The sequence below is a fragment of the Lygodium microphyllum genome, chromosome 5 (genome assembly GCF_053477565.2).
Source record: "Lygodium microphyllum isolate KBCC chromosome 5, Lygodium_microphyllum_v1.1.10, whole genome shotgun sequence".
NCBI lineage: Eukaryota > Viridiplantae > Streptophyta > Polypodiopsida > Schizaeales > Lygodiaceae > Lygodium > Lygodium microphyllum.
Window position 1 is genome coordinate 90,191,015 of NC_141139.1, and position 17,282 is coordinate 90,208,296.

At 40.0% G+C, this 17,282-nt stretch overlaps 2 non-coding genes across 2 annotated transcripts; both read left to right on the forward strand.

Annotated features, from left to right (window-relative positions):
- Window positions 1-126: 126 nt before the first annotated feature.
- LOC148036121 (small nucleolar RNA snoR101) lies at window positions 127-189 on the forward strand. The gene has a single exon (XR_015691032.1). It is a non-coding gene; the product is annotated as a small nucleolar RNA snoR101 (small nucleolar RNA).
- Window positions 190-650: 461 nt separating this feature from the next.
- LOC148036122 (small nucleolar RNA snoR101) lies at window positions 651-713 on the forward strand. The gene has a single exon (XR_015691033.1). It is a non-coding gene; the product is annotated as a small nucleolar RNA snoR101 (small nucleolar RNA).
- Window positions 714-17,282: the final 16,569 nt, after the last annotated feature.

Sequence of the window (17,282 nt, forward strand, 5' to 3'; positions counted from 1 at the left end):
GTGAAGTTGCTTAGCCCAGATAGGCTGTTAGATGTAAGTAGCAAAATTAGGCTGAGATAATTACAATTGGGTTTGTTTATAGTTATTCACCTTAAAGCCAGTACTCTCCAGTGCGTAGCATATGATGGTTTACACTTGATCTCTGAACCTCAGGTAAGTCTGTTGATCTCATTATGGTTTACTGATGCAATGCACTAAGTACTGGTTGGAAATTTTAGTGGTCTGGTGTATGTAGCTTGGTTTGGTGGCAGCAGTATTGTATGCAGAAGGGTAGGGTTTCATATCATCGTATTGAATTTGGGGATACAATGAATGCATATATGCCACATTCCCATGCGTGGCTTAGTTTTCTGATATAAGCTGTCTAGATGGTTTACCTATGTATTCTTCTTTTGATTTTTGAGCTTTTTAGGGCCTTCATGTAGGTTATGGATGCCTGAGATGTTTTTCATCTGTCTAGGTTTAGAACGATTATCTTGTTTTCTTTTGGGGGGGTGGGGGGCTGGAGGACTGCGGAGGTTCAGGTGAAGTTGCTTAGCCCAGATAGGCTGTTAGATGTAAGTAGCAAAATTAGGCTGAGATAATTACAATTGGGTTTGTTTATAGTTATTCACCTTAAAGCCAGTACCCTCCAGCGCATAGCATATGATGGTTTACACTTGATCTCTGAACCTCAGGTAAGTCTGTTGATCTCATTATGGTTTACTGATGCAATGCACTAAGTACTGGTTGGAAATTTTAGTGGTCTGGTGTATGTAGCTTGGTTTGGTGGCAGCAGTATTGTATGCAGAAGGGTAGGGTTTCATATCATTGTATTGAATTTGGGGATACAATGAATGCATATATGCCACATTCCCATGCGTGGCTTAGTTTTCTGATATAAGCTGTCTAGATGGTTTACCTATGTATTCTTCTTTTGATTTTTGAGCTTTTTAGGGCCTTCATGTAGGTTATGGATGCCTGAGATGTTTTTCATCTGTCTAGGTTTAGAACGATTATCTTGTTTTCTTTTCGGGGGGTGGGGGGTGCGCGCACTGTGGGTGGGCAGTGGGGGAGCTTTTTTCAAAATTATAAGAGCACCAATACATCTGGCTTCTCCATCTTGGAGGGAAGAGTGGGCCTTTGCCTGCATCTCTGTGGGGTGGTGGTTTGGTGGGCCAGTCTGGCGGTTAAGTTGGGTGTGGCCTAACCAACAGCTTGTTATCTGATGCCTAACCAACATCTTGTTTTCGGATGTAGCCTTGATTATTCTGTGAAATGCTAATCTGGCAAGAAATCGTGTGGCTAAGAGGAGAATAAATCCTTTCCATTTGTAATATGATCAAAGGGGTGTCTAAGGCAATGCTGCCCAGGTTATCTGTTTATGCTGTGGATGATATGTTTAAACAGATTGTTTTGTTAGATTTGAGTGTTAATATGCAATAATTTGGTGTATTGGTTTCATTAAATGGCAGTGTACCTATCCTAGTTGGTTGCCACTTTCTGGTTTCTTATTGTCTATGGTGCTATTTTCCCAGTACAGAGAAGTTATAAATATACTTATCCGTGTGTCTCTTCTGCTTTCTGGCTCATGGAATTGCCCCTTTTTTTTGGGGTTTCTTGCTGTAAAGAAATTATGAACAGCTGTCTTTGAGCATGCAGTCAGCTATGAGGTTTACAAGTGATGAAAGCTCACTCAATCTCTTGGATTCTTTGATGATTATCCTCAAAAGACTTGTGGTTTATTAAGTGCCTTGAATTTACCAGTTTCATGTTGGCCTATTGTTTGATGTAGTGGTTGATATGCTAACATCCTATGGAATGTGTTGGTCAGAATTGCAAAAATAAATCAAACACATGCTCACATTTTCTTATACATTACTTGTGCACATGAAACAAGTGTTTTGAGTAAATTGATCCCAAACATGCGCACATTTTCTTAGTTGTCTTAACTACTGGAGTAATAGAATAATAGCCAAGATAACAACAAAGTCATGTTGAATAGTTCTGCAGTTGAGGCTCATGTCACTGAATGTGAATGGAAATAAGAAAGTAAAAATGATGTCTAAACTCAAAGAACATAATTGAACACTACCTTCCCAATACTTGATTTTGGGGAAAGACCTACTCCAGAGGAAAGGAAGGCTGCATGATTGGGTGGTGTAAAGTTTCTTTTTGAGGTGTAAAGTTTTCTTTCTGGTGCATTTAATACTCCATTACAGGCTGAGAAAGTAGTAGTGTACTTGATATGCACTTAATAGTTTAGAACTGGCTGCCAAATTGTGGTGCCCATGCATGCAAGCCATGTCTTTGGCAAGAGAAGGCCAGAACCTAATGGCTATGGTGATGGGAGGGGCAAGAAAAGAAGCAGGAGCTTTGTTGCTCTTGATACTTGCCCCTATTGTTTTACTGGGGTATGGACATGGTCCTTGTGAGCACCGCCTGTGAGGACTTGTTTTGGCACAATGATTACAAGCATAGCATTGCTGTTGATGTTGGGAGGGAAGTGGTGTGCACTCTTGTGGCATTATTCCTCTAGAATTATTGCAAAGCCGTTACTAGAGGACTTAGACACGGTTCTGGAACAGATGCTATACCTAAGGATCCTTGGTCTAGTGCAAGTTACTTGGGAAAGGCCGTCATTGGCTGTCATCTTGAGGGAGTCTTATAGTGCAAATGCATTGTATGCATGTTCTTCTATATGCCTCCATTTGGTTCAATGGAAAGGCTTTTGGGGTGGATGAAGCTCTTGGTGTAGTGTTGCATGTGTTGCAGCTTTAGTGAATGTGGGGTGTGAGGGCTGAAAAAAGAGCATGAGTACTGTGGGATCTCTTGGAATTGATTTCTGATGCATGTGAACTAATGATGTCAATGGTGTTGGCTTCATGATTGAAGTCGAATTGAAGCCCTTTCATGAATTGTGCTTCATGTGCAAGGAGGGACTTTACACCTGCAATTTCCTTAATAGGGGGGACATGGAGCCTAGAATGCAGGAAGAAGGCAAAAAGCTTCTAGTTGTCTGATGAGCAAGCTGAAGTGCAATTCAGCAAGCTTAAAACACTTGATGGTGAAGGCATCAATTTGTTCAATAACAACCAAATTAGAAAGTATTATCCATCCAAACATTCATTACATGGACAATGGATGATGCATGTCAAAGATGATGAATCTATACCCATTGCCTATCTTATGATCAAACTCACAACAAAGGAAGGGGAACAATTGATGCCATGATTGAAGATAGGACTGATTTATTGGAGTATTTGATTGTTTTCTAGTGGTCAATATTATACCTAGATTGGTAAGCAATATAGCTCCTATTGCCACACAAGTTTGGGCATCCATGGAGCTATCCAAAAGTTCTTTGAGCACAAAAACGATGTCCTCAACTACCATAGAAGGATGTGCAATGACTCATCAAGAGATTCCAATCTTCATCTTGAACTATGGTTCTTCATTAACAAGGATTTCGTTAGTACGGTGGCTTCCACATCAATCGTTTAAGCACAATATTTTAAAAATGTTTGGAAGTTGAGTCTCTACCTATGAACACTAGGGAGAAAGTTGTAAAAGCCTAGGAGCATTGGGCTTTAAGAAAAAAATAGCATATGCAACTAAGATGTTTGTGTTCCAAGGCATGGTAGGCATGTCTTGTGGGCTTTGATTTCGTAGTGCTAGTCATGGATGAGATGTTGATTATTATGTAGCAATCAATGGGGATGAGATGTGAGATGATGATGATGACTACTAGTATCTAGAGATATACAACTAAACTTTCTTCGATTGCTTGGATTGTTAAGAGGAATAGGAGCAAACAAATGCTATGTTTTTGTTAGGAAGAGAATTGGACATTCAAACTTTCTTTGGTTGCTTGGATTGATAAGAGGAATAGGAGCAAATAAATGCTATGTTTTTGCTGGAAGAGAATTGGATGTGTCATGAAATAAGATTTAAGGCATAGATGGTTGCAACATTACTATTTATTTGGTCATGTTATCTTTAATGAGACTTCTAGGAGGTGATAGAAGTATGCCACTCTTCATTGAGGAGTGTTGCTACCCTCTATTTTGTTGTTGTGATTTTGGTTGGTGCTTGGAATTATGACTATATAACAACCAACGGAGAAAATAGGTTGCACATGGAATCTATTAGATGTTGAAGGATTGTGTTTGGGTTAAGTTGGTTTGATCATGATTGACAAGAACTTTCCTTCACCTCTAATGAAATGGGTAGCTTGTTCATTTGGCATACCCTAGTTTGGTGGCATATGGTGTGGTGACTAGGGTGTATGCTAACCATGATATGTAATGGGTGTCTACAAGGTGCACAATTTGTCTCGACCTTGTATCAATCTATGCCTTTAATAACTTAATCACTCTGGGCAAATGATAGGAAAATTTAAAGAGTATATTCAATGGGAGAAATGTCCTGTTGGTTGGTGCATGGAATATATCAAGTGATGGAGAGTAGATCACATGGGAGAGGTTGCATTTTGGAGGAAATAGCATATTTTGGATAAGTTGGTACTTGATCATTATTGAAGAGATCTCGCCTTAACTTTTGACGAAGTAGGTAACTTGTTCATTTGACATATCACACACATTGAGGGTGCATGGTGGGATGTCAAGTTGGTTAGAAACGATGCCAATTATGACACATGTTGGATTTGCAAGGTGCACAATTTGGCTTCACCTTGTGCAAGCATTAGGTTGGGCATAAAAAATGCTACATGCCCCATTTAAGATTTTTCTTTTCTAAATCCCTTGATCAACTTTGTTGGTGGAAACAAGCAAGTTTAAAGGCAATCCCACCAAATGATAGCTTAATGGAATGTACTCTGGTATCTCAAGCAAGCACACTTCATGGTTAATGAAAAGCTCACTCTTAAGAGAATTTGTGAAGATAAATGCATCAAACATGGAGTATATCCTTCTTGCCATTAATTAAAAGTTCTTTAATCAACTTCTTGCATGGAAAGATGCTAGTGTGAAAGCAATTTTGACATATGATAACTTATTGAAATGTATTGTTGTTATATCTCCTACAATCAAACATCGTGGGAAATGTGAAGCTACATTAAGAGAATTTGTGGAAGGTAGATGCATCAAGTGTAGAGAGTACAATTTAAGATTTAAGATGTGATAGGTGGTTTTGGATGATTCAACTCACATTCCTCTCTTAACATTTGAAAAAAGTATGTTTGAGAGGCTATGATGTACATTCAAGATGTCCACGAAACTTGGATCCTCTAGGCTTGCCTTTTTGAAACCATGGGTTTGAGGTCCTTTTGATTATAGAAATATGATAAGGGGCTTAATATCTTTAGGGTGTGTTCTACTAGAAATTATGGGCTCTTCAAAATAAAGCTAGGAAAGGCATTAGGATTGGATGGACTTCTTTGGGAAGTTTTTTAGGAACTTTGGGAAGAGTGTTGGTTGGCTTGGTGTCTCTATTGAATCACATTAATGATCATAATTGTGCTTCCAATTTTTTCCAGCCTAGAGAATTTGTGAAGATAAATGCATAAACATAGAGTATATCCTCCTCTCTCTCAATGGAAAGCTCATTAATCAACTTTTGCGTGGAAAGAAGCTAGTTTGAAGGTAATTTTGACATATGGTAACATAATGAAATGTTTTGTCAACAAATCTTGAGCAATCAAACATCATGGAAAATGTGAATCTCTAATCTTATGAGAAAATGTGAAGATAGATGCATAAAATGTAGAGTATGTCTCTCTTGCCATACTCAAGACAATTTGTGAAGCTTGAGGGTGCTCTACTTGAAATTATGGTCTCTTTAAAATGATGCTAGAGAAGGCTCTAGGGTTAGATGGAGTCCTTTGGGGAGTTTTCTAGGAATTTTGGGAAGAAACTTGGTTGGTTTGGTGTCAATATTGAAGCACTTTAATGATCATAATTGTGCTTCCAATTTTTGCCACCATAGGTAATATAGGTTTGTGCAAGAAGGCACCTTCATGAGGCCTTCATGAACTTCTTACTCTATATAGGTTAGGCAATTGGGCACTCATGGGATTCAATACATTTCAACATGGATTTTGAGAAAGCATGTGATATTCACTTAGCAATCAATTAATGTTGCTCTAATGTGTTTAAGATTTGGAAGTAGCCTTGTCCATATGGTAGAGACATTGTTTGCTAATACTTTTGCTAGTGTTTTGTTAACAAGCAAAATCCAAAGCCTTTACTCTTAGGTGCATTATTTGTCAAGGTTGGCTTTTAGGCCTTCTATTGTTTGTTGTCATAAATGATTCATTACTCAAAAAGAATGGGTATAAAAGTGGTATTAAAGTGTAAGAGATCTTGAAGGGCCTCACTTGCTTCATGGTTGCCTTGTTACTAGATGTTTTGTCAACGATATCTAACATGGTTAATGTTTCGAAGCAATCTATTGATGCATGTCGTAGTTCCCAAAGAAGATGTCCTTTTGATCTAAGACGTGATAGCAAAAAATTGAGTTGGTTACTACTAAAGGGGTGATTCTCCCATTGATTTTGGAGGGAAAATTATGATGGTAAATATTGTTTTTCTTTAGTTACATTTGTGATTGTTATGATTTTTTTTTCTAGTTAGACCACTTGGGCCATTATAGAGAGGTGTCTTAGAAACTTCTTGTAGAGCTACAAGGACATTCTATTGCACGGGAGGTTGTAACCTTGAAGAGAGAGAGGGCCACCTTGGGGTGCTTACTATGAGTAATAAATCCAAACTACTTATGCCATCGCAACCATTGTTAGACATTTTGAGGTTATGATTGGAATATACATGTGTCCCATTGGGAAATAGCTTGGTTTGCATAGGGAGGATGTTTGTTTTGGAGGTTTATTGCTCCCTTGTGCAAATGTAAATATGAGGATTTGTTGTTGGAGTATATGAGAGTTAAGGCAATATGGAAGCCATTTGGTAAGGGGACAAAATCATCAGTGTTTTAAGAGTAGATTTTGTGTGAAAATGTCTCTTTGGTGACTCGATACTAGGCTTAGATGAAGAAATCTTGAAGATTTGGAGTGCCTTGAGAGTTATTGCCATGAGGTTCATGTAGAAATATAGGAAGTTTCCCTTTTTAGCTCCTGTCTAAGCTTGTTGTTAAAGCATAATCACTGCCAAGGAAATGAATCTTGGTAAGGGCTTTGGACTTTGAAATGTTTCATCCTTCTAAAATCTAAATACATTACTTCCAATACACATTGCATTATCAAGTAGTGCATCATTTTCTAGGTACAAGTGAAGGAGCTAGTATCAAGTTAACCTTCTTTGCATGGTTATTTTGTATTGTAAATAATGCCATGTGTAACATGTGCTTGCAAACATCCCCCCTTCCGCACATGAATGCATGCATGTGCATAGGCACATAATTTCACGCATGGTGAATGCATTGTGAACATGTTAAGGTTGAAGGTTTGGAAGTATGTGTATTGAATGCAAGAACCACATTCTCATCAACACCACCTATTATACCATATTTTTTGAAAATTGCACAATCAATTTAGTATATTCTTGCTCATGGTATGTATTTTATGAGATTACATCATGATAGCAAGCATATGGCATATTATGTACCCAACCAAGCTTGATAAATGGGTATTGATTGAATGGTGGGTGTTGTATGGTGCTTGCAATATTTTAACATTAATCACACCAGATGAATGGATATTGATTGAATGGCAGGTGTTGCATGGTGCCTATGATATTGGTCATTGCATTACCTCTTAAGTGTACAATCCCTTTACCTTGTTAGAGCGTACTTTTTATGGGTGTTAGGCTTTGTTGGGTAGTCCATTTAGGGCTAACTCGTTCATCTTGCCTCTCATCTTAGGTCTTATATATATTCCACTACTCCATTCTTGTTATATCGAATTGCATCCACTTGGAGAGAGGGATATTGAAGATATTGTTGATCATCACATGAGCCATTCACTTATGTGGTTTGTATGAATATCTCATGTATTGTGTTATGGGCCTTATTGTCACTTCCTTCATTGTTTGAGTTCTTGTGTTCTTTCTTTCATTGTTTATTCTTCTCAGAGTTCCAATAGTTGTTATTTTTTCGATTATGTTCCTCAATTTCATGCAATATCAAGAGAGTAGTGTTGTTGGTTTCTGGTACTTTGTGTTGTTATTATTCATTGTTTGCAGGTTCAAGTTTACATTTTGTTGCTGTTAGGCTTGTATATTTGGTGATAGATTTCTCAACTAGGGAACTCAATTTGTTTCTTAAGTTGTTGAAACTTTGTTTTTAATTATTGGAGTTGTTTATTACTATGTTTTGTTGTTGCAAGCTCTTAAGGTTGAATGACTATTTCCTTGGCTAGCAAACCTCATTTATTTCAAGAGCAGCTCATTGTTCTCTTGACACAAATTCAAAAATTCATTCGCATGAGATTATGTTGATAGGAAAGTATTGGATCTTTGATTTTCTCAGCATTGAATTCCACTCTAATTGAATTCTGCATCAGTCCGCATCCAATGATATCGGATGAATCCACACACGGCTAAGTTGGTGGAGGAAGAGTTGGATGAATCCACACACGCCTAAGTTGGTGGAGGAAGAGTTGGATAAACTCATTCGAGCCGGATTCATTGCTCTAGTGGATATCAGGGAGAATGGATTCTTTGATAGTCATTGTACCAAATAATAACAATAAGTTGAGAATATGTGTAGATTACAAGAAACTAAATGCTGTTACTTTCAAATTCCATTCCCATTCCCATTCCCATTCCCTACCTTGATATCATTCTAGATGAGGTCATTGGCCATGAGATATATTTCTTTTTGGATGGCTTTAGTTGGTACAATTAAGTCTAGTTTATCATGTGGTTTGTTTTGAAGGATGCGTCAACTTCTTTTCAATGGGCTATGCAATAAATCTTTGGGTCTTACTTAATTGACTTCATGTGGGTATTTTTGGATGACTTTAGTGTCTTGGACACACTACTCCTTCACTTACATCATCTTAGGCTTTGTTTCACCAAATGATGTGAAGTAAGTCTCAGGCTTACCCCATGAAGTGTGTGTTTGTTGTAAAAGGCGGTGTTCTTTTGGGCCATGTTTTTTTCATGCAATAGCAATGGTGTGAATCTATGTAAGATGATTGCCATTCTGCAAGCCGTGATTCTAGATTTCCCATCCATGGTGATGTGCTTTTTGGGGAAAGTTTACTAGCATGGATGACACCTATGCCTCTTAGCCCATGTATTTGTCCTGTTGAATCACTTGGCCCACATTCCTAAATTGGCCTTCACTTGGAATGAGGCAACAGATTTGGGCTTTGTATTTCTTCGAATCCTACTCTGTAAGCCCCTAATCTTGGTTCCTTCATATTGGACAAAACAACTTCATATCTTTGAGGATGCATTAGATATTGCAATTGGTAGTGTCATCGTGCGACAAGATACTAATGGATGGTTCTAGCCTATTTTCTATGCCAGTAGACGACTTTTCTCTGTTGAGAAAAACTATTCGATTATAGAAAGAGAATGCATGGGAATGATTTGCTCAGTTAAGAAATTTTGACATTATTTACTTGACCATTTCTTTGTCTTTCATGTGGACCACTCTGCTCTTGCCTACTTGATTAAGTAGCAAAATGTCACTGGTAGATTGGCTAGATGAATTGACTTCAAAGTGGTGCATAGACCCAGAGCATAGCATGTCATTGCCGATTTTATCTCTCGGCTAGATTCTAGAGAAGCTCCTCTAGGAGTTGATGATGACTTTCTTGATGCTTGATTGTTGTTTGCAACAATTGCTAGCAGTCCCGGACCTGGCTCACCCAACTCTCCCTTGTCGTGATATGAAGAAATGGTGGTCTTCTTGGACTTAGGATAAGTCTTAGATCACATTTCAATGGACCATTGTGCAAACAACTAGCTCTCTAGAGTTGGCATTTTGTATTTGTCTTGATCAGCTCTATCACAGGACATTGTTGAGAGTGCTACATCATGTTGTTCTCCCTATGAAGAAAGATGCCATAATAGAGGAAGCTCATCATGATATTGCTAGAGGCCACTTTGTAGCTAATGTTGCTATTCAAAAAATTCAGTAAAGTAGGACTTTAGTGGTCTACCATGTATAGAGATGTCCACTAGTTTGTCAAAAAATGTGATTCTTGCTAAGGACTTGGTCAGTCCCTTTCTCAAGATCGGCTATCCCATCACCCAATCTTGCCATTGGAACCCTTTTGAAAATGGGGACTAGACTTTGTTGGCTCTATCAAACTTGCGGCATCTTACACTAGAAACATGTATATTCTCATTGCAACAAAATATTGTACCAAGTGGGTAGAAGCTTATACACTTTCGAATAATTCAGCATAGGTTGTGGCTAAGTGCCTATTCAAAGATATATTCACCTAATATGGTTGCCCAGTAGAATTGGAGAGTGATTGAAGGAGTCACTTTGTAAATAAGGGCATCATGCATATGACTTTCTTCTTCATAGTAATTCATAAAAACATGTTCTTACAAAACAAGACCTTGTGCAAAATTCTTACAAAGTTGGTAGACTATCGTAGGAAAGCTTGGGATATCAAGCTCTTATTGGCATTATGGGCTTACCGCACATCCTTCAAGGTGGCAATAGGCATGACTTCTTACAAGCTTGCGTTTGGAACTGAGGCTATTATACCTTTGAAATTTATAGTTCCATGTCTTTGGATCGCTGTCAAAGATGAGCTGGATCAAGTGGATTCAGAGTTTCTATCTTTTGTCCAATGTCTAGTTCATGTAGAAGTACCAAGTGGATCATCTCTCCAAGAAGTAATTGTTTGAGCGGATATAAGTAGTGCTCATCTTCAAGACTCGAATGTGCAAGCTTCCTAGCAAACTAAAGATGCGATGGAGCGATCCATTTTGGACTTTTCATACAACCGCATCTAATTCTTTGTACCTAATTGATTTACATTGGTCAATTCTACCTTTGTATCTTGAAGGAGATATATTGATGGTTTTAATATTGTTTTAGTATTCTTTCTCTATTTTTCTCCCTCTCTTGATGACAATTATAAGGATCATGTGTAATACTATAGCATATGCATGTCTCCTTTATTGTAACCCAAAATTATGGATGTAAGTGAAGTCCATGTAGATAAGAGGATATATTAGGTATCTTACCTTGCCATGATGATCAAAATGATATAAAATGCTATTGTAAAATAAAAAAGGGAAACCGTAGACCTGGCTTCTTTTGTATGCATTGCCATGGGAATCTATATTGATTTATATTTGTTCCCTTGCCAATATTCAAAGGTGCTCTCTCTCTCTCTCTCTCTCTCTCTCTCTCTCTCTCTCTCTCTCTCTCTCTCTCTCTCTCTCTCTCTCTCTCTCTCTCTCTATGTATGTATGTGTTAAGTGTAAGTTTTCAAGCTGCAAATTCCTCCTCTTGATTATAGAATCATGGGCTCATCCACGTGCATGCAAATAATGCTTCTCAGATCTGTTTATGCAAGATTCATAAGATGGTTTCTCATGTTGCGCTTTGCGATGGTTTTGATAGTTTCTCATTAGTTCTTGACCATTGGGGTGCCATTGCACTTGTCAATGCTGGCAAACCCCCCTGTGGGTGAAGGAGGACTGCAAGAAGTTCCATCTGGGGGTGAGGATGGGTTGCTGCACATTGTTGATCACATGTAAGATGGCATCGGACTGTAGGAAATAGAAAGAGAGAAAAAGATAAAATAGAGGTATTGCTATTGATAAAACTGCTCATAGATTTCATTATTCCATGCTCTTTAAATAGAGCCATAATAACCTACATTCATGTGAACATTCGTGTGAAGCCATGAGGCTTATGCACACAACATTCCACTGTAAGCCTAATGTCTTTACACATGGAGTGAAGCTTATTAAATGTAGTACAAAAAAACACAATAATGGAAATCTATATTCTATAGTTCATTTACATCATGAATGAGCTATCCCATATCTAAATTTGCCTTTGGGGTGATAGAAAGACTTCAGCTTGCCTTTCATCTTGAACCGAGGTCGACCCGTTCGATGGGAAGAGCCACCTTGTTGTCGAGTTGCATTCACATTTGATTCTCGAGCTTGATCCACTGCACATTTCCCCTGCAAGGGAGAGAGATCAAATGTCGGAGAAGAAGTTTGGGTGGTGAGCTTCAAAGTGAATTGCCCACAGGTAGGACAAAAATGTCCCGAACCACCAAGAAAAGGGAGGAAATTCGATAAATAAGAATGAGCGGGTGATTGATTGTGATAGATAGATTGAAATGGACAAGGTGCCCAAGGAGAAGCCAAGGGGCTTAATTGTGTCAAAGAATCGTGTCTTGAGGTTGCCGATGGCAAGGAAATGGATATCTTTGTTGATGAATTACATGGGGCAAGGGATGCCATGGTTGAAGAGGATACATGAAAAATAGGATGAGTTGAAGGCTGCTAGAAGGTGCGGGAAAGAAAAATAGTTATGGGGGTGGAAGAAGAAAATTTTTGAGGGGTCGTAGGACCCAAAGATAGTGCAACTTGCCCTAAGTTTTGAGGGTCAGAGGTTGCCTTCGACAAGAGACTGTCATGTTCCAGAGTTGCATCATGGGCAACAAGCAAGGTTGGATCTTGCATATTTTTTAATGAGTTATCTCTATGCGAGGGCGTTGCAGGTGATGCAAAAGCAGGGTTGATAACTGCAACATTAGGTCATTCTTTGTCTGATGTGACGGGATCAATGGCTAGTGAAGAAACACAAGCAGGTTCATTTTCTGCTGTGACTGAATGATTATCATGGCCTTGAGGAGGAGACACCCAGCAGCAACAGATTTGGAGTAGAGCACGGGTGAGATGGGGAGCAGAAAAGGGATCAGGATTCTCCATCGTCAGACCAGCCTCTAATACCATGTAGGAAATAAAAAGAGAGAAAAAGATAAAATAGAGGCACTGCTACTGATAAAATTGCTCACAGATTTCATTATTCGATGCTCTTTAAATAGAGCCATAAATCAATTACATTCTTGTGAACATTCCTGTGAAGCCATGAGGCTTATGCACACAACACGGACCTGCTATAGTCGTGCAGGTGGACAAACTAGTATGTGCTAGTGGCTGTGGATATATATTAGCAAGGGCCTCACGGTTCTTCACAGGGTTCACCCGGTCATTGGGTGACCATGGGGCCCACAAATTAAAAGCCCCTTAAAAGGGGCATTGATCTAATCTAGAGGATTGCTCCAAGAATTGAACCGTGTACCCTGCAGCCTACACTATGGAGTGGTTAACCATGCACCCGTGAATTGCTTGGATGAAACAATGGAATTTCATATTAGCTTTAAAAAAGTTAGCCAACCAACACACAACCGGAGTTACTGGCACGTCCGCATAAAAGCGGTACCCATAGTGAAATGTATGTTCGCCCAGAGTATATATATAACCGTAGTCGAGGCGACAACCATCGAGAGAGAGAGTGTGTGTGTTTGTGTCTGTGTCTGCGTGTGCCGTGTGTGAGATCACTAGAATGCTACTGCCCTTCATCGTTTTCTTCCTCTCTCTCAAGTATGTTGTCCATGGTGAGAAACTGAATAGTACGACATGCAACACGTTAGCCGCACAAGCTACCAATGTGTTTCGTATGAGCGTGTGGCACGTGTACGACGCCCACTCACCCCTCAGGATGAAGGAGCTGTGCCTGGTCGGGGAGGCGGGAGCATCATGCGTGTCGGCACACCATTGGCAGAGTCTGTTCAATAGCACTAGTAGTAGTACTAATAAGCCAAAGAGGAAATACCTGCATCAAAGTAATAAGTATAAAAGGGTGGCGCATGATCAGCATGGGCGGCTGCTGATGACGTCGTTGGCGGATGTGAGCAACGAGTGGTTTGCGGGGCGGCCCTTCGACTACTACGCCGTGTTATCGATCGAGACGTCTGGTCAACCACAGCTCCTGGTCCTGGACACTGCCAGCAACCTGTCCTGGATCCACTAGTGCAAGCCCTGTGCTCCCTGCTACCCCCAAGCCCTCCCTGTGCTGCTCGATGGCCGCCACTCATCCATTGTCCACCCCCAAACCATCATTGATCCCTTCTGTTGAGCCGTCCAGCAAATCAACCCCCTTGGTAGTGGTTGGCGGTACTTCTTGCCGACATAGAGTGACGTAAGTTCGGTCTCTCTCTCTCTCTCTCTCATTGTATAAGACGATAGGCGTCCCCCACTTCTCAAACTTTTAGCTCTCCGAGAGCACCAGGATCATCGACTTGTCAATCCACCATGCTGAGGCATTGATCAGGTCCATTAGCAACATATATGATTTGTATACGTTTGGGTTGTCAAAAGAAGTCTCCCTTATGGACTTTGTAGCTATACCACAACGTTGGAGCCAGAAACACATATATAGCGAGTAGTATTGACTTTGGGCTCTACTTGGTTTTCACTTTACGTGTGGTCCCCTGTACTCAATGTGGTGAACCCTCACATGCGTTGTGTTATGAGGGTGTAGTCCTGAGATGTGCATCAATGTTGCATCTTTTGATATCATGAATACAAAGATTTCTTATTGATATATCTTGTGTATCATTCCGTTGTGCCTTTTTGTGCCTCATATAACAGGTTATAACTTGAAGTACTGTGAAGGTATGTAACATTTGGTATCATAGCAACTCTAGCATGGAGCATACTAGCTCGAGAGGGGAGTAGGCTCATGGACGCAGAGGAGATCCTACCATAACATGTCATGCAACGTGACTCAATCACCCCAACATGACACAACATGACACGACACGACACGACACAGTGTGACGCTCCACGTCGCGATGGGCCCCTCTCCCCCCCTCCCCCCTCGGGCATGTTACTTACTAGAAATTGGAAGAGAACCTGATGTGACAACAAAGTTGAGAGGGAGTCATGGCGTGATAGGGACACGCGACATACCATTCAAAAAATGACTTGGAGAGAACTGAGGGTGTGGAAGGACACTTTCTTTGAAGATGAAGACAAGCTATGCCATTGGCTCAAAATCACATATAAGAAGAAAGAGCTATGGATCAAACTAATCGAGCAGACCAAGAAGACCATCAAAGTGCTAAGGAATACCCACAAAGGAACATACATGTTGCATAATCTCAAAGGGAAGGTTGAAGAGCTGGATGAAGATCTGGAGGAGGTTGGCTACCAGAGCTGATCATAGTGTGAGAGAGAGCCAAAGCTAGGTTGTGGCAAGTGAAAATGGTATGAGACCTTGAGATGGAGCTACAAGAGAAAATCATGCTAAGGTGGGATTGGGAGATTGCCTTTGGATCTGAAGGAGCCAAAGAGAGGGCTAAACCATACTTGAAGAAGATGCAAGCCGAAAGAGTCCAAGAGTTAAAGAATGGAGTAAAGCCAACCAAAGAAGAACCAAGGAGCCAAGAAAAGAAGAAATATGTGAAAGAAGAAAAAGATTTATGGTTAGATGAAGACCAAGGAGAGGATAAGCTCAAACCAAATCTTGAAATACCTCGTCCCCAACAAGAAGGAGTTGATGGGACTAGTACCCCAACTACTACCCTAAAGACTACTACCAAAGAGGCTACCCTGAAGATCAATATCTCTACAATAATGAATACCCTCTTGAAGGAGATGGATGTTGCTACCTTGAAGATGTTTCCATTGACTACTGTTGAGATGGCAGGCTCAACACGCGCAGACATTGATGATGGACCGCCTGGCTAGATGAGTCCGCACGTCTACACTTAGCACGTTGGTGGTCATTATGATACTTACATAGCCATTGGCTTATCACTTATTATATTTAGTTTGTTACACCTACCTACAACTGGCAAAGATATAACACTAGTTGATTAGTGTAGTCGGTTATGCATTATTTGACTTAGAAGGTCACTTTCCTTTATGTTGTATCTTATCTATACTTTGTGTTTATTGTATAGTGTATGGAAGAAGAAGAAAAAAATCAGCAAGAAAACGTTTTTGGCCTCCATCTCTCTTCTTGTGTTCTTGAGTGAGCTTCCTCTTGTGTATATAGTGTGTGTTTTGGCGCAACAGCTCAAGAAAGTCCCCCACCACGCGATTCTTGACATGGTATCAGAGCTGCGCCATTGAGAGAGGATGATTTTGAAGGCTGAAATGAAGGAGAATAAGCAAGGTTTGAGCAAGCAAGCAACGGGTAAGAAGCTCTCCCATTCTTCCACTCTTTCTCTTGGATAGTGCATGTGGAGGTACCGGAAGCAGGGTAGATTATTGTCAGATTTGGTGTGCAAGTAGAGCACTGTATATTTTGTATATCATCTCTTTAGGGCTTACTTACAGTTATTTTGGGCATCTGAGGTAGTTTCAGGCCCCGTTTTAGAGCCGCAAGGTTGCAGACACAACAATTTCAGGGTACGCTATGATTTCGGTTGTATTGACTGAAAGTGGGTACACAGGTTATAGATTTTGAATATGTAATTTTTGAGGTGTTTTTCAAGAAGCAAACATAAGGTTCATCTGCAAACAGGTTGCAAATTACATGTACTATTGAGCAATCAGTGAAAAAGGTTGCTTGGTATATTGCTGTGCATGTGTTGTGAAAGGCTGCAAAAGACTAGCTTGCTGTGTTGTATCCTTGTTTGTGATAATGGTTGAGAACAGTGGAAATCCCATTATTGAGAAGTTCAACAAGAATGACTACCCTTCATGGAAGTTCCGTGTGACGAACTTTCTCATTGGAAAGGGCCTTTATGAGTTTGTTTCAGGTGAAGAAAATGAGCTAGAGCTGGGTATCCCTCTGACTGCGGATGAATTAAAAGCATGGAAAGAATGGAATGCGAAAGACAAAAAGGTGATTTACTGTCTATCTGCAGTCATTGATAATACAAACAAGATAACTTGCGTAAGGACCTACCATCCTCGTTGCGAGAATTTGGCCATTCCCTTGTGATCCAATCACAAGGTCATATGACTCCACACTTATATGACTCCACACTTGTTGCACAAGTGTCGCATTGAATGGAGTCACGAAACAATCTGTTCCTAATTACATTCAGCTAACATCGTTAGACCTCCGGGTTTCCAAGTTCCATCTTGTAGATTCTTAGGGACAAACCCTAGCTTACCTTCCAAACATGTTGCACTATCCCCTCATTTCGGCGAAAGTGGCCAAGTATTTAAGGTATAAGAGTTTCAAATTAAGCAACATGTAGCGATCAAGTTACGTGTTAATTCCTAGTGAATTTATTGGAATTTAGCCCATTCTAAATGAGCACTCCACGGTTTTTAGGTTTATGCCAATTCGTTTAACTCTAGAAGATAGCTACGTTATCATTTCATAAACGCATGACTCGTTGTCCACGCATAAATTGCTCTTTCAAC